This window comes from Oncorhynchus keta, chromosome 30, assembly GCF_023373465.1.
Source record: "Oncorhynchus keta strain PuntledgeMale-10-30-2019 chromosome 30, Oket_V2, whole genome shotgun sequence".
NCBI classification, from domain to species: domain Eukaryota; kingdom Metazoa; phylum Chordata; class Actinopteri; order Salmoniformes; family Salmonidae; genus Oncorhynchus; species Oncorhynchus keta.
Window position 1 is genome coordinate 46005493 of NC_068450.1, and position 26688 is coordinate 46032180.

Below are 26688 nucleotides of genomic sequence, written 5' to 3' on the forward strand. Positions count from 1 at the left end.
GAAAATGTTTCTATAAAACTTTCTTTCATTTTGAAAATGTGGAGTAGGTTGTGTAGATCTGTAGGGGAAATAATCGACTTTAATCCCTTTTAAGATGTAATTTTTAAGACAGCAAAATGTGCAGACTGTGCAAGGGGTGTGTAGATTTTCACTAGGCAATGTAGATGATTCACAATTCCAAAGGAATGTATACAGCCAAAGCATCTGGGGTATCCTTATGTCAGTTTGCCAAATAAATGACTTCTATACTGTATAGAGATGTTTCAATAGTGGCCATGGTTTAAAATACAGTACCTTAAGGCTGAGAGTAGTAGGTGTTAAAAAATATATATAACAGTTTTAGCCAAGCAATCCTTTGTACCAAACTGCCCTTACCATGTTATGCTTTCTCCTTGTCAACAGTACATTGTGTAGTTAAGAACCATGGTGGCAATACATCAAAAGCTGTCATCAAATATCCCTGCCATAAGCACATTTCAAGAGCATGCAATCCTCCAAAATCCTTGGGTGACTTTCAGAACAAAAGTGTCAAGTTGAAAGATGACATAATTGGTTGATAGTGTAAAGCTTATCCAAATGAATTCCAGAGAGATAAACGCATCAACTGGACCTTAACTTTTAACTTTTATATTAAGACCACATATGTCAATCTCTTCACTTGAGACAATTTCAAAAGAAAATCATTGCCATTCTGATTGAGAGCCACAAGCTTTGCTTAAATGCACACTTTAAAATGTCATGGTAGCATATTACTTCCATCCATGGCACTGCTGCAACAAAACACAAATACTACATTATGCTAGTGTCTCATTCCTTAATTTATTATTTCAAAATGTAACCTAAACTAGTTTCAATAAAAGTGGAACGCAATTCCTAGGATTTCTTCCTGCTTTCTTGTACAGTCATATAAAATGAATAAAACATACTCCGTCCATATTTATTCATAAACAACATTGTTTGGACCAATTCACAGCTACAAATATCAATCTTTCTCACAGCCCAAAAACTCAAACAACAGCAAGAGGATTCAGTAAGAATTCAGAAAAACTAAGGTGAGATAACAGATCAGCCAAACAAAGGCATAGCAGGCTGGGTGTTAAATGTAGCAGATTAGGGACAACAATTATGCAAAGCAAATATAGCATAAAACCGATCTGCTTGAGCCCAGGGATCTGTGAGCAGTTCTACAAGCTGCGAGGACCTTCACATGTTGACTTGACATGTTGAAACAGATGCCCTCAGGCCATGCTATTTGCATTATCTAATGGTGCAGGTAGCCTAGTGGTTAGAGCGTTGGGCCAGTAACCGAAAGATTGCTGGATTGAATCCCGAGCTGACAAAGTAAAAAAAATCTGCCGTTCTGCCCCTGCGCGAGGCAGTTAACCCACTGTTCCCTGGGCGCTGAAAATGCGGATGTCGATTCAGAGGGGTTGGGTTAAATGCAGAAGACACATTTCAGTTGAACGCATTCAGTTGCACAACTGTCTAAGTATCCCCCTTTCCCTAATGCAACATTTCATAAGGTCAACTACTGAGCCTCCATGGCAAGACACAATATATATTTAATGTGCAAGATAATAGGAGTGAGGGAGATGTCCAGTCTTCATCACAGAAAAGAACATGTTTATTCGGTTTGAAGAATGAGGCAACTGATGTGATTCAAATGTAAATCTTAATTACATTGTAGGCCCATGGAATTAATGAAATTAGCCCACTTCCAGATAAATAATACATTTCATCTTCTGTGTGGATATTGTTAAAATAGGCTAAGCATTGTTCAGTTGATGTTCCATTGGTGCTGAAATTTGATCAGTATAAATACTGAAACACCTAGACATTCATTTTATTACAATGAAGATTTTCTGAAAGTCTGATTGTGAATGTAGTAAAGCAATAGAAGTTGTCTGATTTCATTTAGGTGAACCAGGCTTCAGTGACTGCCTCACTACCAGCTCCAAAGTGAGAAAAACACTCAAATGAACTCAACTATCCCTCATCATGACTGAGGGAATCAGATGAGTTACTATATAGGTAAGTAATGGAAGTAATACGGTGTAGACTAATGGACTGGCGAGTTAATGCACTGTAGTTCCAACCCCAAGCAACATATCCTTTGGCATGATTTGTTTGTGGCTGTCATTGGACAAGATGTCATATCAGGCATATCCTTGACATTTTGGTACCAATTCCTATGAATACCCTCTTCATATAAGATCATTTATAACGGTTTATGCATTAGCCTATGCATCATACTGTATATTCCCTGCCCTCAGGGGTGTTGCCAGGTCACAAATAACATACACACCTAACCTACCAAACTCCCTAAGCAATACAGAATTGGTGTATTACTACTACTCATGTTAAAAGGCAAAGGAAATTAGACCCATACATCATTCACATTGCAAGGTCTGTCTATCATGCTTTTGACGGTAGCCAATCATATAATCATGTGTCTAGACAGTAAGGGCTATGATGAACAGATAAGCAAATATATGTATGTTATCCCAGTACACTAATCAGGCATAGGCCTACTCTAGAAATAAATCGACAACTCAAGAATGAGCAAACTACCCCTGGACATACAAAGAACAGTCGGGTCTATTTCGACCTAGAGGAATGATCGATAATAACAACCCAATACCGATTTATTGAGTGCTGCAGCTGCTTGTCGGGAACTATTGAAAGTAAAGCTTTCCTGGACGCAATGTTATGCCACACTGGTAAAGCAAATTGATGCCGTCTGTCCGCACCTGTACTTGAATGTACTAAATCCGACGTGCAACATATAATACGAATTGTAATTCGTAGCATATCTAACGAAATTGGTTATGGACAGCCACAAATTAATACATACCCTACTAACTGTAGCATACAATGTCATACTAAAGAAGAGTGTCTGTCTCGGATTTACATACATAATAGTATGAAATACTCTTGAGGTCAGGTTGCATTCAAAGCCCATGGCGAAGTTGGCTCAAAACAAAAGTCAGGTAAATAGTAATTAGTAAAATTCGGTGTTTTCCCGCGCACAAGTGATTGCTTTTCGTTAAAAAAAAACGCTTAATCTGCCTTTGCAATGAACAATTGTTACAAACTTCAAACATGTATTTTATTGATAAGAGCTGTTGTAGGCTATGTTTTTGGACGATGCACCAACCATACTGCCTTGACAAACTGACAGAGCGGCACAGATTACTGTTTAGATTTGAGAATGGCGCGCCTCACTCCCTGCTTTCGCCTGATGATGTGACTGGCTTTTGCCCAGTGCACCGCGGCTCAGTATAATAGAATCAGCCATATGATAAAATTCTAAAGAAACAGTCATTTACTGTTATGAAACTGTAGCCCTAGAACACGTGTAACGTTATTTAGGCTTTCTGAAAATCAGTATCAACCATTTAGGTGTATAAAAATATATACATTTGAATCATAAAATAGCAACATATCAGTTAATAATCAGGTGTCAAAACAAAAGAATTATCAGACTGCCTAACGTTAGTTGTTTTTGCCCTTACCTGATGCAACTAATTGAACAATCCCCTTGTCCGGAGCTGCTGAAGAACTTCCACAACAGACATACAAACTTGCGCACCGCGTTGTCCGTCGGTGATAGTGGTGAGTGACATTTCCTGCAATCACACCCTCAATATTCTTTAAAAAAACGTGTGCCAAGCACTCTTCGTTGTTGCAATTTCCTTAACATAACACGAGACAACGCTATCATGCAGTGTGAAGGTGTGCTGTGCTGTGTCAAGGCTTCAGTGGGAAAAGACGTGTCACAAACTCATGTGCTACTGCTAATGTTTCTTCCAATCATCTTCGTCCGTTCAGGAGTATCTATTCCCTTGCCTGCAGCAATTCTGACTCTTCTTGCTCGTGATGCAGAGGACGTTTTCTTAATCGTGAGGCTTTTTAGTAAGTGAGGACAACACTCTCCAATTACGGTTGTTTTGTCCTGTATGCACTTGTTAGCAGGAGAAATGCGCAGCGCATCCCTCTGCTTCCACTGGACTGTGCGCATCACTCTTCTTTGCGGGTTGCTCCTGATATCCTTGTAAATCTTCCCAAATGTGTCACATGCCACCGCTCATGAAAAAGTTCATGAAGCGGTTGAGTAATAGGAGAGAGCAATGGTAAGTATTAAACAGTACCATCACTTCAAAATTAAGTGATAATTAGTCTATATATGTCCAGTACAAATGCATTTCTTTATGGATGAAATTATTAGTCATTATAAACTGGGTGGTTCGAGCCCTGGATCCTTAAACCATGTGCATGAGAACACATATATTTTTACTGCTCTAATGTCTTTGGTCACCAGTTTATAATAGCAATAAGACACTTCAGGTTTGTGGTATATGGCCATATCACGTTGTGTTGTGCATAAGAACAGCCTTTAGCAGTGATATATTGGCCATATACCACAACCCCTCTGGCCTTATTGCTTAATTATACAACTGGTGGGTCTAGTCCTAATTGGTTAAAACCGCAATCCAGGCCGTGTCTATTCCACAAATTACCACCGGCTAAATGTATTATATTAAAATGCTTCTGTTCCATCTGACTGCGCAAACCACTGTCAGCCCAGCCAGGCTCTTTATAAACTTGATCTCCACTATAAAAATATGGAACGCTGTTTGGGTATTTGCGTGTCAAAAAAGATACGGGTCAAATAACACTATCTGACACGTCAAATAACACAGTTTAATTGTAGAATGTTGTGTTGGACCGCAACCTCTGGTATTAGCTAGGTAGCCACTTGTTGTTCGCCCATTGAAATTTTACTTCAGTTCATGAAAATAAATAGATAGCCAGCTATTAAACCCTGTTGCCCAAAACTAGCCAGCTAGCTTCACGAGGCTCGACCGGACCAGGTTATGTGTTGTGAAAATAGCCACAATAAGGACTAGGCACAATATTGGAATTTGCTGTTTGCCTTCAAAATAAAAGTACATCTTTGAAAGTGATGCAGAAGGTTACAATTTGTGGAATCATGCCATATTTAGACTATATAATGTAAAACAATGTTGGAATGTGATGCAATGAAATGGAGTATCAGTCTACTCGGTGACACCCACAGAACACAACTGTGAAGAGTTTACGCAAATATTAGCGTTGTAGCTCTAATCGCGGGACTGTGACTGTGTGAAATCCCCTACCAAGTCAGCCTATTGTGTGTATTGACATTCATATTGCACTGTACAGCTTTACCTAGGGATTGGGGATCACTGAAATGGGGTGTCAGTCTACTCAATTCCCCAATACATTGTTCTCAATGTCCTCATCAGAATTATCAGACTCCGAAACATCCACGCAGTATTGTTTTTCCTCTGGAATAGTGTTCAATATGCATAGGTTGACAATAAATGTGGCTCAATTCACAGTTCTTTCAGAGTCCCACAATTAGAGCTATGATGCTAATCTGCTCTGGGTGTCACTGAGTAGACTGATACTCCATGTCATTGATCCACAATCCATAGGTTAGGCTGTACAGTGAAATAAGTATGATTTCAACAGATTTTTGTCAAATTAACAAATTATTGTCTTTTGTTGATTTTAGATAACATTCCAACCTCGTTCAGCATGATCTATTCAATTATGTCATAATTCCACAATCTATTCATTGGCATCACTGTTAATCACATACTTTTATTTTGAAGGCTAACTGCAAAGTCAACTATTGTGGCTAATCCTTATTGTGGCTAGCTTCACATATTTGCGGCCGACCCCAATTGATCAAATTATGATTATTTTATAAATTAGGGTTAATTTAGATGATAACACCTAGCTAGATGGTTAGCTAGCTAACTATAGCTACTAAAACAGATTATGTCGTTTTGCTATGTTTTGGGGGAAGAACATTGTTTGCATCCATGAGCTAGCTAGCTTTTTATGACCAGCACTGTAGGTGCACGTGACAACTTTACCAGCATCATAGCATACATTCGATGAATCGTTGTGACATATGAAATATGAGTAATAGTGTAATCAATGTGTAATAACTACGTAAAACATGTATGAACGCGTTAAATTATTATGCGACGCGTAGTCATATTCGGGTCCTGATTGGTCAACAAGCTTATTTGACATGTCAAATGGTGTTATTTTATGTGTATCTTTTTTTGACATGCAAAGACCCAAACGACGTTCCATATAAAAAAAAAAGCATCTAGACATTAGCTCACATTTCTTTTAGACTAACATTTAGATTTCAACAGCGGAGATTTGTATAAACCTTGCTGTCTGTCTCTCCCACGTTGTTTCAATATTCAAATTTGTTCTCCAGCTGTCCCATAGTAATGAAAGTGTTGCGAGTCGGGACGAGACAGGCAGGCAGCGTTTCTCAGCCAGTAGAAATCATGAACCAGCTGGCATATTTTTTATGGATACATACAAAAAATATATACATTGAAAAAAGGTCTAACTTAATGAAGAGCAGCAAGTTTGCAATCTTTCCAGCTTGTGGTTGAAGTGATTGTGTTAGCTGTGTTGTTCGCTAGCTCTGAACAAGTGTCCTGACAATTGAGCACATTTCATATGCAAGGCAAAATCGCGCCTCAATAGATCATTGTTAACGATGTACCAAATAATTTTCACTAGAAAACAGCTTAAACAAATGCAAATGGGGATACTTTGCTGTTATTCTGGCTGCACTTTTTGACGTGGCTGTAAATTAGCCATAGTTGGCTAGCTAGCAAGCAAGGGACAAGAACGTTGTCAGCCAGTATGGCAATGGAACATGCCAACAACACCTGTATCCTCCATACATGGCTTATCAGGCATTATCACTTAATTACACAAGTCACAGCACTAAATATATTGGCTATACTTATGATAAGTGTGTATGTGAGTGTGACTGCAGGGGCAGACTGGGACAAGAATACGGCCCTGGCATTTTAGCCACACCAGCCCACATCACTGCGCTTCCTTCCAGCTCAATAAATAAGTTGTTTCATCTAACACGTCCAAGCAGAAATGCATGATTCAAGATATTTTGATCTGCAACCTTATGCAGTGATTGTGATCAATTTTGGGTTGACAATTAGACTATAGTTGCTATTTTACTGTCAAAATAGGATTCTAGAATTTCACATTTTTATTTTCGATAAAGATCCGTTACATACATCTTTATGTGCACTAACTAATATCATAGGTTTATTAATTTGGGGTTCAACACCTAAGGAAGTGGAAACTCAAAGGACAATTAGCTGGATCACTAACTCTAAATATAATAACCAGGACAGGAAGCGGCAGAGGGGAGGACGGCTCATTATAATGTCTGGAATGGAGTAAATGGAATGGTATCAAATGCTTGGAAACTACATGTTAGATGTGTTTAATTCCATTTCATCCGTTACCAGTCATTACTATGAGCCATCCTCCCCAATTAAGATGCCACCAGCCACCTGTGATGCCCACTACTAGTAGCCATGTATTCATCCAACAAGTAAAGTCCTAAAAAAAACTTTTGCAAAATTGGAAATGGTGTTTTTTGCATTGGATAAAAGTAGAGACTCAGGGCTAATGTCACGTTCTGACCTTTATTTCCTTTGTTTTTGTTATTATTTAGTATGGTCAGGGCGTGAGTTGGGGTGGGCAGTCTATGCTTGTTTTTCTATGATTTGGGGATTTCTATGTTTCGGCCTAGTATGGTTCTCAATCAGAGGCAGGTGTCATTAGTTGTCTCTGATTGAGAATCTTACTTAGGTAGCCTGGGTTTCACTGTTTGTTTGGGGGTTGTTAGTTGCTTGTGTCAGCACAGTTCTTATGATAGCTTCACGGTCGTTATTTGTGTATTGTTTTTTTACAGTTTACTTTGTGTTTTTTGTCATCTATTAAATTATGCATTCACATCACGCTGCGCTTTGGTCCGCTTCTTACGACGATTGTGACAGAATCACCCACCACAACAGGACCACGCGGCGTGGTGACAGGCAGTGTCAGCAGGAGCAGCACAAGGAGGACTGGACATGGCAGGACGTTTTGGACGGCAAGGGTAGCTACACATGGGAGGAGATCCTGGCGGGAAAGGATCGCCTCCCATGGGAACAGGTGGAGGCAGCTAGGAGAGTAGAGGCAGCCGGAGAGAGAAACCGGCGATACGAGGGAACACGGCTGGCAAGGAAGCCCGAGAGGCAGCCCCAAAAATGTATTGTGGGGGGCACACAGGAGGTATTGCGAAGCCAGGTAGGAGACCTGCGCCAACTTCCTGTGCTTACCGGCGGGCAAGAGAGACCGGGCAGGCACCGTGTTATGCGGTGGAGCGCATGGTGTCCCCAGTGCGGGTGCATAGCCCAGTGCGGTACATACCAGCTCCTCGTATCGGCCGAGCTAGAGTGGGCATCGAGCCAGGTGCCATGAAGCCGGCTCTACGCATCTAGTCTCCAGTGCGTCTCCTTGGGCCAGTATATATGGCAGCAGCCTTACACATGGTGTCCCCGGTTCTCCTGCACAGCCCAGTGCAGAATATTCCACCTCGCCGCAATGTAAGGGCGACCGGGAGCATTCAACCAGGTAAGGTTGGGCAGGCTCGGTGCTCAAGAGCTCCACTGCGCCTGCACGGTCCGGTCTATCCAGTACCACCTCCACGCATCAGCCCTCCGGTGACGGCTCCCCGCACCAGGCTTCCTGTGCGTGTCCTCGGCCCAGTACCACCAGTGCCGGCACCACACACCAGGCCTACAGTGCGCTTCCTCTGTCCAGCGCTGCCGGAGCCTTCTTCCTCTCCAGCGCTGTCGGAGTCTCTCGCCTGTTCGGAGCTGCCAGAGCTTCCACCCCTCAGTCCAGAGGCGCCAGAGCCCCTCAGTCCAGAGCTGCCGGAGCCTTCCTCCTCTCCAGCGCTGCCGGAGTCTCCAGTCTGCCCAGCGCAGCCTGAGTTGGCCGTCTGCCAAGCGTCGTCTGAGCTGGCCGGCAGCCAGGATCTGCCAGAGCCGCCAGTCAGCCAGGATCTGCCAGAGTCTTCAGTCAGTCTGGAGCTGCCCCTCAGTCCGGAGCTTCCCCTCAGTCCGGAGCTTCCCCTCAGTCCGGAGCTGCCCCTCAGTCCGGAGCTGCCCCTCAGTCCGGAGCTGCCCCTCAGTCCAGTGGGGCCATTTAGAAGAGTCGCCGTGTTTAGGAGGCCACGGAGACAGACAATGAGGCGGAGAAAGACTGTGGTGAAGTGGGGTCCACGTCCCGCGCAGGAGCCGCCACCGCGGACAGGCGCCCACCCAGACCCTCCCCTATAGGTTCATGTTTTGCGGCCGGAGTCCGCACCTTTGGGGAGGGGGGTACTGTCACGTTCTGACCTTTATTTCCTTTGTTTCGTCATTATTTAGTATGGTCAGGGCGTGAGTTGGGGTGGGCAGTCTGTTTGTTTTTCTATGATTTGGGGATTTCTATGTTTCGGCCTAGTATGGTTCTCAATCAGAGGCATGTGTCATTAGTTGTCTCTGATTGAGAATCATACTTAGGTAGCCTGGGTTTCACTGTTTGTTTGGGGGTGATTGTCTATGTTAGTTGCTTGTGTCAGCACAGTTCTTATGATAGCTTCACGGTCGTTATTTGTTTATTGCTTTTGTACAGTTTACTTTGTGTTTTTTGTAATCTATTAAATTATGCATTCACACCACGCTGTGCTTTGGTCCGCTGTGCTTTGGACGATCGTGACAGCTAAAATCAGCAAAAAAAGAAACATCCTCCAACTTTCAACGGTTTATTTTCAGCAAACTTAACCTGTGTAAATATTTGTATGAACATAACAAGATTACACATCTGAGACATAAATTGAACAAGTTCCACAGACATGTGACTATCAGATGTGGAATAATGTGTCCCTGAAAAAAGGGGGGGTCAAAAGTAACAATCAGTATCTGGTGTGGCCACCAGCTCCAGTACTGCAGTGCATCTCCTCCTCATGGACTGCACCAGATTTGCCAGTTCTTGCTGTGAGATGTTACCCCACTCTTCCACCAAGGCACCTGCAAGTTCCCAGACATTTCAAGGGGGAATGGCCCTAGCCCTCACTCTCCAATCCAACAGGTCCCAGACGTGCTCAATGGAATTGATATCCGGGCTCTTCTCTGGCCATGGCAGAACACTGACATTCCTGTCTTGTAGGAAATCACGCACAGAACAAGCAGTATAGCTGGTGGCATTATCATGCTGGAGGGTCATGTCAGGATGAGCCTGCAGGAAAGGTAGCACACGAGGGAGAAGGATGTCATCCTTGTAACGCACAGTGTTGAGATTGCCTGGATTGACAACAAGCTTAATCTGATGATGCTGTGACACACCGCCCTAGACCATGACGGACCCTCCACCTCCAAATCGATCCCGTTCCAGAGTACAGGGCTCAGTGTAATGCTCATTCCTTCGACAATAAACGTGAATGCAACTATCATCCCTGGTGAGACGAATCCGCAACTTGTCAGTGAAGAGCACTTTTTGCCAGTCTTGTCTGGTCCAGTGACAGTGGGTTTGTGCCCATTGGCAACGTTATTGCCAGTGATGTCTGGTGAGGATATGCCTTACAACAGGCCTACAAGCTATCAGTCCAGCCTCTCTCAGCCTATTGTGGGCAGTCTGAGCACTGATGGAGGGATTGTGCTTTCCTGGTGTAACTCGGGCAGTTGTTGTTGCCATCCTGTACCTGTCCCGCAGGTGTGATGTTCAGATGTACCGATCCTGTGCAGGTGGTGTTACATGTGGTCTGCCACTGCAAGGACGATCAGCTGTCCGTCCTGTCTCCCTGTAGTGCTGTCTTAGGCGTCTCACAGTATGGACATTGCAATGTATTGCTCTGGCCACATCTGCAGTCCTCATGCCTTCTTGCAGAATGCCTAAGGCATGTTCACGCAGATGAGCAGGGACCCATCTTTCTTTTGGTGTTTTTCAGAGTCAGTAGAAATGCCTATTTAGTGTCTTACGTTTCATAACTGTGACCTTAATTGTCTACCATATGTAAGCTGTTTGTGTCTTAATGACCGTTCCACAGGAGCATGTTCATTAATTGTTTATGGTTCATGGAACAAGCATGGAAACAGTGTTAAAACCCTTTACAATGAAGATCTGTGAAGTTATTTTGATTTTTACTAATTATCTTTGAATGACAGGGTCCTGAAAAAGGGACGTTTCTTTTTTTGCTGAGTTTATAAAATGGTATATCACACTACAGTTGAGGAACAATGGTAAAGTAATTCTGCTTTGAAAGTTGATAACCCCACATTTGAGAAAATGGCCTTTGTACGTTTTGGTACACCTTTTTGTACACCTCTTTGTTTACACCCATTCAGCATCATTCATACCCTCTTAAGCCTTAGCCCCACCCATCTCTTTAAGGATTCACATGTGAGGCCATGTGCTAAACAGAGTGAGTGCGGTAGGCTCAGAGTGACAGGCTGGATGACATCAGCAGCCTGGTGGTCCAAAATAGTATAACTGGTGTATTTTAACACCAATAAATCAAGTAATGACCATATCACATACATAACGTCTTAACTTTAGCTGAATTGTATTCATTATTACAGGAAAATAAACTCACACATTATTTGCATGTTAATGGCGAGCTAATTACAGGCAATAGCTTAGGGTTGTGAGTGTGACAAAGTGAAAGCAGAGCATTCTATTTTAGAACTTGGATACGGTCTCATTGGCCTAACGTTATATCCTCATTTGACTTTGGTGCAGGTCATGTTTTTCTTCACATTACCGTCTCTGGTAAAGACACACTATATCAAATAAAATCTAAGTTTATTAGTCACATGCACAGTATACGCAAGCTGTAAACGATACAGTGAAATGTTTACTTGCATAGGGGATTCTTTAGTTTAGACGTGTATAGTTGAAGTCGGAAGTTTACCTACACCTTAGCCAAATACATTTAAACTCAGTTTTTCACAATTCCTGACATTTAATCCTCGTTAAAATTCCCTGTCTTAGGTCAGTTAGGATCACCACTTTATTTTAAGAATGTGAAATGTCAGAATAATATTAGAGAGAATGATTTATATCAGCTTTTATTTCTTTCATCACATTCCCAGTGGGTCAGAATGTCACGAATCCCGCTTCCTGAGTCTGTGTTTGCCTGTGTTTCTGTCCTGGAGTGTGTTTCCGGTCTCCTGGAACGCACCCTGTCTGGTTGCCGGGCGAATTAGCTTGTTGGGAGATCGATGTTCTCCCGCACCTGTATCCCATCAGTAATCTGCACACCTGTCCTGATCATCACCTCTCCCCTTCAAAAGCTCTGACCTGACAACTATTCCCTGCCGGATCGTTAGCCATGAACAGTATGTTGTGCCATAGTATCAGCCTCAAATTGGATAGAATTTGTTTTGTTGTTTTTTACGTATATTGCTTGCCTTAAACTTACCTCCGTTTGTTCTGTCTTCAGTTACTCACCCGGATCATTTACCCCATTCCCGCCTCTGTCGTCGGAGGATTCCGCTACCCCATTGGATCCACCTATTTACTCCCATCAACTCACCACCGCTGCCCGCTACGCCACCTGGATATATCTACCCATTCACATTCACTTGTAAATAAATACTCACCTTCTTCCTACTCCCCTTGTCCTGGTCTGCTTCTGGGTTCGATTTTGAAAGAACGTGACACAGAAGTTTACATACACTCAATTAGTATTTGGTAGCATTGCCATTAAATTGTTTAACTTGGGTCAAACATTTCGGGTAGCCTTCCAGATGCTTCCCACAATAAATTGGGTGAACTTTTTTTTTATTGTCCAGTCCATCTGGCATTTGGCAGAATTGCCAGATGGCCCATGTATGTGTGTGTGTGTGTGTGTGTGTAGGTTTGTACCCCCTCCCTCTTTACTCATGTAACATTTTGCTTATCGCTTTGAATTTACTTGCATCATAAAGACAAACAAATAAAAACGTATGAAACTCAATCTGATGGTCTTCAAATGTTAGCATTTAAAGGATCGACTGGCGAAAAGAGCTGCATTCATTACAATAGCATTGACTAATTCCACTTAAAAAACCTTTAGAGGCAAGAGCTCTGCCAGGTTTTACAAGAAATGGGGGTCCAACAATACATTGGCACAACATAAATGTAAACTATAGCTGTGGCAAGCCCAGCACACCGTAGGGGGTCCTACCAATACTTCTCTGACTGGGCCCTTTTTTTAATTGCCCCTTCATGAATTTCCCCCACATTTGAAGTTATCACAGACTACAGCTTCTCTCTACCCATCGAAGCCAACCCCTGCTTTGCCATTATCCTCCCAGCACATCAAAATGTTCCCTTCATGAAATGGCATTATCTGCATGAATGGCAAGTGACCAGCAATTGATCTCAAACTGCCTTTCAATCTTAACATGCCAGTAAAAAAAAATCTTATAAAAATGTATGTCCCATACTCCTTCTTTCACAGCTCCAATGCACAAATGTATCTTCTGCAATATGTTCCTAGTTTAGTTGAAATAGAAAGTGATAGGACAAAAGTTGAACAAAAAGATGAAGGAGCTCAAAGTAGGTCAGCGAGGAGAAGAGAGGAGCAAAATCAATAAGAGCAAACTTGAAAGTAATCTACTATATCACCCCAAACAGGTACCCAAAAGAACCCCAAACTACCCCAAACGACCGTAAACAACCCCAAACAGGTACTGAAAAGAAGCCCAAACAACCCCTGTAGAAAAGGCTCTCATTTTCTGACACTTTTTTAGTTAACTGTTCCTTTAATTTCAACTTTTTCAGTTAAAGGTCCCTTTAATTGCAGGCGCCTCTGAGCCATAGAGATGTGCAGAGATCGTTACGTATCAGTCCGCAAGGGCGCTGCCCATGTTATACAGGCTTTTGGGCACTGGACGTCTCTATACATCTCTACGCTCTGAGTGCACCTGCAATCAATTTCCCTTGTTAAATAACTGAGTTCCTTTTTTTTTTAGTTCAGTGCCAAACAACCAATGCAGTTACTGAAAACACAGAAGTGTAATAAAAGCAAAATAGAGATGCGCATTGACCAGTTACAGAAGAGGCGGTGGCATCCAGGGTTCGACTTCAAACTCGGAAGCTAAATAGAATCCATCGTTTTTATATTGTTGCCGGTTTTAGCAACAGCTGTGCTGGACTGTGGTCGACATGGATGAAAGCTCTGATGTAATGGGTGGTGATGATGAAAGTCATGGACCTGGATGGTCTGTGTTAAAGTTCAAGGAGAGAGAAAGACAGCAGTGGCGCTTCTATTGTTGAATGTGAAGAGGGTGAAGGTAGTGACAAGCAAAAGTAATGGAAAGTTGTAATCGCATTTGATGCGACCACAGGGTCTCATCTACACACCATTCGATTAGCTAATGCCACTAAGAAAGATATAGGTGAAGTCACATTAGCCCGGTTTATTGGTAATGGTAGACTGTTAATATTCTGTGCTGACCATGTTCAGAAAGGGAAGATTATGAAAATGAAAACTCTCAATGGGAAGAAAAGAAGAAAAGTCATGTCCCTGGTGCTTCGGTTAAGCTGAGGGGGAGTCATTTCTAGGGCTCCACTATCTATGTGCATAGATTATGTAGAGGTGGGCATAGTGGTTGAAGCCAAAAGGCTGTTCAGTAAGAAAGAGGGGCAGAGAAGTGAAATCCTGTCTGTATTATTAATGTTTGAGAAGGTTTTACCTAAGAATGTACACATGGGCTTCCTGGCTTTCACTGTTAGAGAGTTTGTACCACCTCAATTAAGGTGTTTTAAATGCCCAAAAATGGGACATGTAGCAACTGTGCAAAGGAAAGAAAAGATTCCAAGTGCCAAGTGTGAAGGGGAACATGATTATGGTGAATGTGGAAACAATGTCAAGGTTAACTGTTTTAATGGGGGGGGACAGTCCACCATATAGTGGATGTCAGGTGCAGAAAAAGGCTAGAGGCCCAAAGATATAAAATAACTCAATGTCTCTTATGCAGCGGCAAGGCAAATTGGTCGAACTATTAGGCAGAATGATGGAGACGATAGGTTCAGTCCTGGGATCAGTGGACCCACTGTAAGAAATGTTGCTTATGTTGTTCCGGACACAGATATGAGACCTGTTAAGAAATCTTGTTCTCACAATTGTGGACACCTTAATAGTTAATCAGATTGACTTTATAGCCTTCATTGGAAAGGTTATCAACCTGACAAGGACAACTACCAAGTTGAAGATCATTGTGGAAGCAGCAAGAGTTTTTAGGAGTAACAGATGTTGCTGTCGGCATGATTGTAGATATGTTGACTCCTAATAAATCTAATGATGGAATGTCTCAGTATGATGATAATTATAGTCATGTTTTTTTCTATCCTTCAGTGGAATTTCAGAAGCCGTATTGCTAACAGTCGGGCGTTTAAGAAATATGTAATTGATTTCAAATCTGATGTGATATGTGTTCAAGAAACATGGCTTAGACCACATTGTGAGGGGTTGCATCCTGCCTGGACATCACATTGGCTTCTAACTAAATTGCATCCATGTGTGAATGGAATGGAATTAATGATTCTACTGTTGGAAGTTTTAATTTCCCGATTTTGTGTACCATTAGCTTTCATGTTACTTTTCCAGATAGGGTACCATTCAGAAGTAGGTGCTTTCAGGAAGCAGACTGAGAAGTGTGGTGATCATTGATGGAGAGTTGTCTTTATAGAGGCCAGTTAATGTATATGCTGTCTCTGTGACCTCTGATTTTGAGTGCTGTGAATTTATATGTACCAGTGAGTGAAATGGGTGAGAAAAGGAAGGCGGTTCCTTGGTGGACTGAAGACTGCACTGCGGCTAAACAGCGAGTAGCAGCAGTGTAAAAACAAAATTTAAATAGTCTGGGTGAACATTTGATTAATCGTTCAGCAGTTTTACGGCTTGGGGGTGGAAGCTGTTAAGGAGCCTCTTGGTCCTAGACTTGGCGCTCTGGTACCGCTTGCCGTGCAGAAGCAGAGAGAACAGTCGATGACTTGGGTGACTGGAGTCTTTGACAATTGTTAGGGCTTACAGAGGAATATGACTCGTGAGAATCTACTTGATTTCCAAAGGAAGAGTGCTTTAGTACATAGGGTCATTAAGTCTGTGAAGAAACACATGGAGACAGTTCTGCTCTACAATAGGCAGGGGTACTGAGCTGGGGGATGTATGGTCTATGTTGAAGAATATGACTGGAAGAAGCAAGTCCACTCAAATTCCAGTTTTGGTTGTGGATCAAAAAATGAACATAACTGATGAAAAAAGCTGACTTGTTGGTGAAGACATTAGATAGGGTAGTGGGGTTACTTTGGATGAAGTATATAATCTAATTGAAAAGATGATAGTCAACATATTGTCATATTTCCTGGAACATAGAGGTTTATTGAGTCAATGCCCAAGTGTATTCTGTGAAGGTAGATCTACTTTGGATGCCGTAGTAAAGGTGAGAAATAAAGCGGCTACTGTCTTTTTTTGACATTGAAAAGGCTTATATCACTATGTGGAGAGAAGGCCTATTGATTATAATGGCAATTCTTGGTATTGGTGGGAGATTATATAACTTGGTTTTGGCCTTTTTATTTAATCACTCTTTTCGAGTTAAAATAGGATCCATTTTCAACTATGGTATTCCTCAAGGCATTGCTATCAGTCCTATTTTGTTAACAATTATGATTAACGATGTGTTTTTTGAATGAAGGTACGTGTATTGAGGCTTCCCTATATAAGGATGGAGCTATATGGAAGAGGGAAAGGAATGTCTCTCATGTGATCAAATCTATTCAACAAGCTATAATGGATGTTAAAAGATGGTCGATTGACTAAGGTTTTAAATTGTTAGTGAAAAAGTCAAGTATGTTCTTTTTGAAGAAGAAAGTTGCACATAATATACAGTTGTTTCTGTATGGACAGTCTATGGGGAGGATTTCTAAATATGAATATTTGGGTCTATGGTTGAATTAGCAATATACATAGAAAGATCATGTCATAAATGTTGAAAAAAAGTGTAAGACGGTGGTGGTCTCTGGTTATGAATGGGGTGCGGATAGACAATCGTTGATGGATATTTATAGAGCTCTGATCAGGACAACACTTGATTACGGGTGTAAAGTTCATGGGACAGTGGCCAAGACTTTTTTATTATTCATTTTTTTATTCGACCTTTATTTTACCAGGTAGGCTAGTTGAGAACAAGTTCTCATTTACAACTGCGACCTGGCCAAGATAAAGCAAAGCAGTGTGACACAAACAACAACACAGAGTTACACGTGGAATAAACAAGCATACAGTCTAAAACAATAGAAACAAAGTCTATATACAGTGTGTGCAAATGGTGTGAGGAGGTAAGGCAATAAATGGGCCATAGTAGCGGAGTAATTACAATTTAGCAAATTAACTTGGCTTCAGAGCTTGGACAGAATCCAGCATAAAGCTTTAAGGATATGTATTGGTGCCTTTAAATCAACATCTGTATGTGCCTTACTAGTGGAGGCAGGTGAGATGCCTTTGGATATATGGTGTAAAAAGTTGTCATTAGCTTATTCGGTTAGGTTGAAAGGTTGTTGAATGGCTGCTAGTGTTCTAGATTACTGTTAGGAATATTCTAGTAGACAAGGCAGTGGTTTTGTTTGGACAGTTGTAAAGCTTGCTGATGAGTGGTTTCAGGGAATTGGAGGTTAGCCCTTCTGTGGTGAAAGGGGATGTTCCTCCATGGTTACTGCCAGATCCTGTTGTTGATCTAACCATGGTAGAGAAAAGGAAAGATTAGTCAGAAGTCAGTGACATAGGGAAACTGGTTGACAATTACATTGGTAGAGAACCCCCCCTTTCTCCCCCAATTCAGTGTTGGTAGTTATTGGCTTGTCCCACTGCTGCAACATCTGTATGGACTCGGGAGAGGCGAAGGTCGAGAGCTGTGCATTCTCTGAAACACAACCCCGCCAAGCCGCACTGCTTCTTGACACAATGCTCGCTTATCCCAGATGCCAGCCACTCCAGTGTGTCGGCGAAAACACCCGACACCTGGCAACCGTGTCAGCGTGCATGCGCCCAGCCCGCCACAGGAATCACTAGTGGACATTCCGGCCGGACAAACCCTCTCCTAACTACGCTGGGCCAATTGGTGCCACCTCATGGGTCTCCCCATCGCGGTTGGCTCTGACACAGCCTGGTATAAGACCAAGATTTGTAGTGACGTAGCTAGCACTGTGATGGAGTGCCTTAGAACGCTGCACCACTTGGGAGTCCGCTTTTTTTTTATTTTTAATTACGGGTTTTCACAGTTGGATCCAAGGACCCAGATAGTGGGCGCACAGGAGCAGATGTTTACGTTCCTGAATTTGATGTGCAGATACAGTTGAAGTCGGAAGTTTACATACACTTAAGTTGGAGTCATTAAAACTTGTTTTTCAACCACTCAACAAATGTATTGTTAACAAACTATAGTTTTGGCAGTACTGTTAGGACATCAACTTTTGTGCATGACACAAGTAATTTTTCAACAATTGTTTAAAGACAGATTCACTTAACACAATTCCAGCGGGTCAGAAGTTTACATACACTAAATTGACTGTGCCTTTAATGATATGGCTAGGCGTGGCGCTAGCGACCCACCTCGACAACATCAGGTGAAATTCAAATGACAGAAATAGTAATATTTAACATGAATGAAAATACAAGTGTCATACATCAGAAAAAAAGCTTAACTTCTTGTTAATCCAGCCGCTGTGTCAGATTTCAAAAAGGCTTTATGGCGAAAGCACACCATGCTTTGGTGAGGGCAGCGCCCCACTCACAAAAGCATTAAAAACGTTTTTCAACCAGGCAGGTGCGCCACGAAAGTCAGAAATAGTGATAAAATAAATGCCTTTCCTTTGAAGATCTTCTTCTGTTTGCACTCCACCTACATCACAAATGGTCATTTTGTTTGATAAAGTCCTTCTTTATATCCCCATAAATGCAGTTTAGCTGGCGCGCCTCATTCATTTTTTTCTGGGTGGCTTGACCTCGGGTTTTCTCCTGCCATATCAGTTCTGTTATACTCACAGACATTATTTTAACAGTTTTAGAAACTTCAAAGTGTTTTCTATCCAATGCTATAATTATATGCATATCCTACTTACTTTTACTTTGGGCACGTCATTCAACCGAATTTCCAAATACTGCCCTAAAAAGTTCAAGCACCTAAAACAGCCCAAATGATCCCCCAAAAACCTCCAAACAACCCCAAACAGTTAACCCTGTTTCCTGTAGTCCACGATCAGCTCATTGATCTTGCTGACGTTGAGGGAAAGAGCGGCACCATACTGCCCGGTCACTGACCTCCCTATAGGCTGTCTCATAGCTGTCGGTGATCAGATCTACCACAGTCTTGTCAGTATACATGATGTTGGTGTTCGAGTCGTGTGCGGCCACAGAGTCATGGGTGAACTTGTAAACTAAGAACTACTGGAAGTATTGGGTTTCTCTACTACAGTCATAAGCACTAACATGTCCATACAGTCTACTATGCCCTCTATTGGAGATAATAGTCATATCCACATACAGTACATGGACTACGAAGTGCAGTGATGGACAAACTTGACACGTGTCGTGAGCTCAAATTATAATTTTCACTCTTTTAATCATAATGCATTATTTATTATTGTACATAATTGAACCAATGGAATACTCCTAAAAGCGCAAACTCTTCCTGGTGCCCACCGTGTATAACTTTTTAAGTATACCAACTTTCTGTACTATTCTCTGTTGCTTCTGCACCTGACCCTGCATTTAAAAAAGGGCCATGCCATCGCGTGGAGTTACTACTGGACATTATAAAGCAACATTGAAAAATGATTAATTCACTTTCCCTCCTCTGTCTGGGAATTTGCCACTGTGGAATCAAACACTGAGGGTATCTGTATGTTCAGAATAATGGCTTCTTTTGTCAGTTATATGGATAGCTACATCAGAGTATCAATGGCTATGATCACTATACTGTATGCACAGTGTGTTATCCACACAATGTATTGGATATAGCCTTTTGTTGATACAGTATTGTGCTGCACAATTAAATGGAACTGTATAAAAGGATTGGACAGAACATCTCCTTTCATGTGGAAATTCATTCATTCAAAAGGGACAAAAAAACGCTTTCACCTTTGGTTATACGGAAGGGATTTGAATTTTGCCCGAGGGAAAAGCCTTACATGTTACGTCACTGACCTGTGTTGAAACCTAGTTTGAAAGATGTAGGGGTTTTAACCTTTTTGAGTCAGACTTGCCCTTTTTAACTAATCAATACACCATGAAATGACAAGGAATAGTTCATGATCTAATTTCCAGCAATTAAGTTGTTCACTTTGCAGATAAAGAATTACACAGTTAATTGGGGTGGTGAAAAGGAAATAAAATATGAAACAAAAACAAGGAGGCATATTGGAAACATGAAAAGTCATCCAAGTCAAATCCAAGGGACAAATACCAACAAGGGGAAAACACAACTGAAAAACAACCTCCATACAAACACCACCTGACATCAGAAATAAGTTAAGTTGAGCAGTTTGAATGATGGATGGCTTGTATAAGCTTGCCTTTGACTGACGCATTTGCTTGTACCAATGACTGACCATTCTCCCATTTAAGGATGTACAATCAGTCACAGGAGCAGACATGTATTTGACTGCTGACATCATCATCAATCATGTTAGCATCATCAAGGACAACAACCACCCGAGCTACTGCCTGTTCACCCCGCTATCATCAAGAAAGCGAGGTCAGTACAAGTGCATCAAAGCAGGGATCGAGAGACCGAAAAACAACTTATATCTCAAGGCCATCAGACTGTTAAATAGGCACCACTAACACCTTAGAGGCTGCAGCCCTATATACATAGACTTTAAATCACTGGCCACTTTAATAACGGAACACTAGTCATTTTAATAATGTTTACATAGTTTGCATTAATTTTGCATATATACTGTATTCTATTATACCTTGTTTTAGTCTATGCCGCTCCGACATTGCTCATCCAAATATTTATATATTCTTAATTACATTCCTTTACTTTACATTTGTATGTATTGTTGTGAAATTGTTAGATTCTACTGCTACACCTGCAATAACATCTGCTAAACATGTGTATGTGACCAATAACATTTGTATTGATTTGATTTCAGTAAATGTGTCAGTAAATGTGACTGACGGGCTCATTGTCTCATTTTGAAAGAAGTGTCAATTGAAAGATGTCCCTTGAAATAAATGTCACAGCTTCATGTAGCCTAAAGTACATTGCTGTGTTTAAAACCTGGCTGACTTGCGAGTATTGACATTAACTCAGCTAGAAAGATTATTGAATATCATTTTGAAAGTGTACATGTAATATTGCGAGAGAACCAATTGATTTCTGACATGCCAAATTTATGGAGTGTTTATAATAGTAAATTGTAACAGTCACACTCACCAAAACGTTAACAACGCCTAATATAACTTTTCTTTTTTTCTCAACATAATGCAAAGTATTTGGGATGCAGTGTTCACATAAAACCATCATTCTGCCAAACACCTTTGCTCTACCAAGAAATTGAACTTGTTTTTACACATGTATGAGATACACTACTGAGTGCTGAAAGTGCAGAGGCAACATAATGGAGAGAGAGCCATACATCAGTGCCTGAACCATACTGTGCTGTACTGCACTCCTTCTACCCTCAGTTAATGAAGAGATATGTTCTCCATTATGATCCTACATTCCTGCAGCAGCGATTGGAAACTCTCCAGAGGCTCCATCACACAGCATTCATTGAGTCTGGTCCTTTGCGAATCTTCATATTCCATGCAATTTTCATAAATTGAAGTCTAGTGAGCTCTATTGACATAACTGGGATTTATTGCTTACCAAAATGTACCATAGTGTGGTGCAAATGATAGATGTCATGGGTTTAATCATATTCTAATGTATTCATAACTCTGGGATTCTATCCCACCGTGTGGACAGGATGGACTAAATGTTTTGATCATTTTCTCATCTGTGTATTATGATAACACCAGTGGTGGCTATCTGTATATTAAAAAAAGAATAACATTGTGCCATCTGGTTTGCTTAATATAAGGAATTTTAAATAATTAATACTTTAACTTTTGATAAGTATTTTTTAGCAATTACGTTTACTTTTGATACTCAAGTATATTTAAAACCAAATACTTTTACTCAAGTAGTATTTCACTGGGTGACTAACTTTAGTCATTTTATTAAAGTATCTTTACTTTTACTCGAGTATGACAATTGAGTACTTTTTTTCCACCATTGCACAACACATACATACTCACACAAGGCTAACAAGCCCCATTTTACACATTTGCATACAAATTAAAGGTTGTGCACACATGGAAATAGCTTGTAAATTGTCTTATAATATCATAGTGAAGCAATTGTATTCATTGCAAGTGTCCCAAGTGCATAATTGAGGCCTGGCACTTTCATTGGCCAATGGACACGCAGACCAGTCAATTGACCAATTATCATTTCCACAGTCCACTCCATTGTTGAATGGATGGACGACGTGACATACACCAGAGCTAAAGAGACCCACTGCTGTAAGGCCACGGCCAGCATTGACAACATGCTGCACACTCATGACATGATAACATTTTAGTCCGGGGCCACAGTGGCACTGAGCACAAATAAATTGTGAAGGATGATCAGTCGATGATCATTTCCATAATCGTTATACATTCTGTAATTCATCAAGTGAATGATACCCGCATCCCTAATGTCACGTTTATTACATTTTGAGTCCAGCAGCGGGGCACACTGACTTTTTTCTAAAGGATTGATTACACACAGAGTGATTTGTACTGCTGCCTGCGAGTGGAGGAGCAATCTGTTATTCGCCCCCAAAATAACAATAAGGGACGGGTAATGCAATATAAATCCGCTCGTACAACTTCCTCTCTCTCTGCTGACAGACAGGCAAACAGGAGGGCAAAGTCACCTCACTGAAGCAGTAAGATAAGGGATCTTATAACCAAACACAAGTATCTCAAGTCACAATATTTCAAGTCAAATTAGCTTGCTGTTTCCAATATCGCGCCTCATGCATGACCAAGAATCTAAACAACTTTGAAAGAGGATCTTAACAGTCATGCCATATCCATCCACTGTGTTGTCCTGCTTCTTACTTGTGAGAAAGCAACCCCTGTCCTTTGCTTTGTACAGCCAACTGTTCAATTCCATTTGGTGTTACTGTTTGAATATGAGCATTTGGAGGATATGGGGACAATTGTGAGTGGTTATAAGGAACTGCCATAACAGTCCTATTTATACATTAGCTTGAATAAATCGGACAAAATCTATAATGGTTGATAATTCTGAGCACAACTATTTGCACAGGGATCATTTACCAGACTTGTTTTTACCAATACCGAAGAGAACTTATGAGAGACGTGTAGCACGGTATTGAAAAAATATTTGGCCAGGCTTATTCTTCACATACTATAATCAAATTTCAACAGTGAACAGACAGTTTCTCTCACTAGTACCTACAAACTGTATGGACATGGGGTTTCTGCCGTCTACAAACGCAATTTATATCATTTTAGCACCAATCAGATCTCTTAATCTTCTCAGTCTCCCTTGCTTTATTCACGGCACCCCCAGACAACATCACCTGGGTTAAATGACATGTTGATGCAATATCTTGCTACATACAACATTCAGTGGTGTAAAGTACTTAAGTAAAACTAGTTTAAAGTACTTCTTTAAAGGGCACTACTATAAGGGCACAGGGTGAGACCCAGATGCATACACTGGAGGAAGATGATTAAAGTCTCTGATATTTATTAGTATCCAAGGGGTAGGCAAGAGAATGGTCGTGGACAGGCAAAAGATCATAAAGTCAGAGTCCAGGAGGTACAGAGTGGCAGGAGGCTCGAGGTCAGGGCAGGCAGTATGGTCAGGCAGGCGGGTACAGAGTCAAGGCAGGCAAGAGTCAAGGCAGGCAAGAGTCAAGGCAGGCAAGAGTCAAGGCAGGCAAGAGTCAAGGCAGGCAAGGGTCAAGGCAGGCAAGGGTCAAGGCAGGCAAGGGTCAAGGCAGGCAAGGGTCAAGGCAGGCAAGGGTCAAGGCAGGCAAGGGTCAAGGCAGGCAAGGGTCAAGGCAGGCAAGGGTCAAGGCAGGCAAGGGTCAAGGCAGGCAAGGGTCAAAACCAGGAGGACTAGCAAAAAACAGAAGAGGAAAAAGCAGGCGCACAGAGAAACACACTCGTTGACTTGACAAAACAAGACGAACTGGCACAGACAGACAGAAAACACAGGTATAAATACCCAGGGGATAATCGGGAAGATGGGTGACACCTGGAGGGGGAGGAGACAAGCACAAGGACAGGTGAAACAGATTAGGGTGTGACAACTGAAGTAGTTTTTTTGGTATCTGTACATTACTTTATTATTTATTTTTTGACAACTTTTACTTCACTACATTCCTAAAGAAAGTGATGCACTTTTTACTTACTTTTTACATACAAAAGTACTTGTTACATTTTGAATGTTTAGCAGGACAGAAAAGGGCCCAATTCGCACACATCACATCCCTGATCATCCCTAATGCCTCTGATCTGGCAGACTCACTAAACACAAATGCTTTGTTTGTAAATGATGTCTGAGTGTTGGATTGTGACCTTTGTTATTCTTAAATAAAAAATATAAATAAAAAATAGTAGTCTGGTTTGCTTAATCTAAGGAATTGTCACGCCCTGGTCTTAGTATTTTGTGTTTTCTTTGTTATTTTGGTCAGGCCAGGGTGTGACATGGGTTTATTATGTGGTGTGTTTTGTCTTGGGGTTTTAGTAGGTATTGGGATTGTGATATAGTGGGGTTATCTAGTAAAGTCTATGGTTGCCTGAAGTGGTTCTCAATCAGAGGCAGGTGATTATCGTTGTCTCTGATTGGGAACCATATTTAGGCAGCCATATTCTTTGAGTGTTTCGTGGGTGATTGTTCCTGTCTCTGTGTTAGTTTGCACCACCACAGGCTGTTTCGGTTGTTTGTTTTTGTATTATGTTCATGTTTGAGTTTTTCCTTTATTAAAGAACATGAACACCAACGACGCCACATTTTGGTCCGATCCTTGCTACACCTCGTCGTCAGAGGAGGAATTAGAAGAAAACCGTGACAGGAATTTTAAATGATTAATCCTTTAACTTTAACTTTTGATACTTAAGTATATTTTAGCAACTACATTTACTTTTGATAGTGAAAGTATATTTAAAACCAAATACTTTGACTTTTACTCAAGTAGTATTTTACTGGTTGACTCTACTTTTACTCAAGTATTAGAATTGAATACTTTTTCCACCACTGACAACATGACTGCATGATACTTTACATTCAATCAAGTAATGCTCATTATAGTGTCGGACGGATCCACATAATCAATGTAACTCAATAAAACTGCAGTGGATGATGCATCACATGTGCACACACACACACATTTCCTCATCCTCACTCACACACACCTTAAACGTACCCTAATTCGCTGCAGCTTGAGGTCTTTGAACGTTTCATGGTGCTGTCTGCGGTCCCATGACCACCTCCGCCATCCTCATCAAGCCTTCATGTCCACTATGTGGCTGTCGTCTGAATGAAACAACGTGATAGCTTGGTCTAACGAGAAGACAAAAGCAACGACAATTGAAACCATAACGGGATTTGAAGGCTACAGAATTGAGACCAAACTCGACAGCAGAAATTCAGCAAGCCAACAACAAAACTAGGAGTAATTACTGTACATGTACCTCACATTCTCCAATCATTCAAATAATTGGGTTCCTTCACAGTTGACCAATACTAAATAATATTCTTGAGCTCATTCAATCAACAGACAGCTATGTGCTACTCTGTGGTATGTAAATCTCTGAATTCACTTTTGCTCAACTGTATTAGTGTCCCAGACTAATTATATAATGCACAGAAGTAAACATATTAAAGAATTTGAAAGTTTGAATTTGAAAGTTATGTAAGTTTTATTAGCAATGCCTCTTTTTACATAGGCCTAACCACCACCATGTAATGACTAGCATCTCCAGAGCAAAAGACAAGCTGTCAATCATTGTAACAGCTGTTTTGTACAGTTTGTCTGTCTGTTGAGCATTGGAGAATGAAAGACTGACATACAAAATGGAGGATGGGCCACCATCTTATACCACCCAGTGGAAGCATAAAGTAAGACTTAGTCAATTAAGTTTGCAATTAAGAAAATAATTACCTCCATATCTTTTCAAGATGAGAGGAGCCTCACATGGCTATTTGGTGGAGCACTACAGAGGACAGGATCAGCGGGGAGTTGATATAATTGACTTGAAACTGTTCTCCCATGGCAATTAAACATTGTTCCAAGCGATAAATGATTGAAGGATTGAGTCATGTATTCTAGTAGGCTTCTTACCATTAAATCTAGCACATTAGGGCATAATTCATTGTTTAGGGAGATAACAAGATGTATTTTTGAATGCATAGATCTTTTTTTGCTATGAAATTGCTCTGTGATATACTCTAGAGTACAGTGATTTGTCCGTACTGATTTCTTTACATTTCCACTAATTGTGTGACTCTCCCTGTGATTTGAGTCTATATTCCACAACAGATCATTCTTGCGGAACTTAACTCCTCTCATAAAGGACGTTTATTTGATTCTGTGTAAAATATGGTAAAATATTGATTTCAACCATCATTAAGTGTTACAAAATGTAACATTAAGTGTTTACATGCCCTGCTATAAGGAATATATGATCATACACAGTAA

At 41.1% G+C, this 26688-nt stretch overlaps 1 protein-coding gene and 1 long non-coding RNA gene across 7 annotated transcripts in view; both read right to left on the bottom strand.

The window, feature by feature from the left end:
- LOC118363591 (teneurin-3-like) overlaps positions 1–4119 on the bottom strand; it is a 189365-nt gene extending 185246 nt beyond the window's left edge. For all 5 annotated transcript variants that reach the window (XM_035744595.2, XM_035744594.2, XM_035744592.2 and 2 more), the window contains exon 1: positions 3516–4119. The gene's annotated coding sequence lies outside the window, so the exon portion shown is untranslated. The remainder of the gene's footprint in view (positions 1–3515) is intronic.
- A 12933-nt stretch (positions 4120–17052) lies between these two features.
- The window catches only part of LOC118363590 (uncharacterized), a 71753-nt gene continuing 62117 nt past the window's right edge, over positions 17053–26688 (bottom strand). For both annotated transcript variants that reach the window (XR_004821425.2, XR_008087600.1), the window contains 3 exons: positions 25414–25550; positions 24213–24242; positions 17053–17648 (listed from right to left, as the gene is read on the bottom strand). This is a non-coding gene — a long non-coding RNA (uncharacterized LOC118363590). The remainder of the gene's footprint in view (positions 17649–24212; positions 24243–25413; positions 25551–26688) is intronic.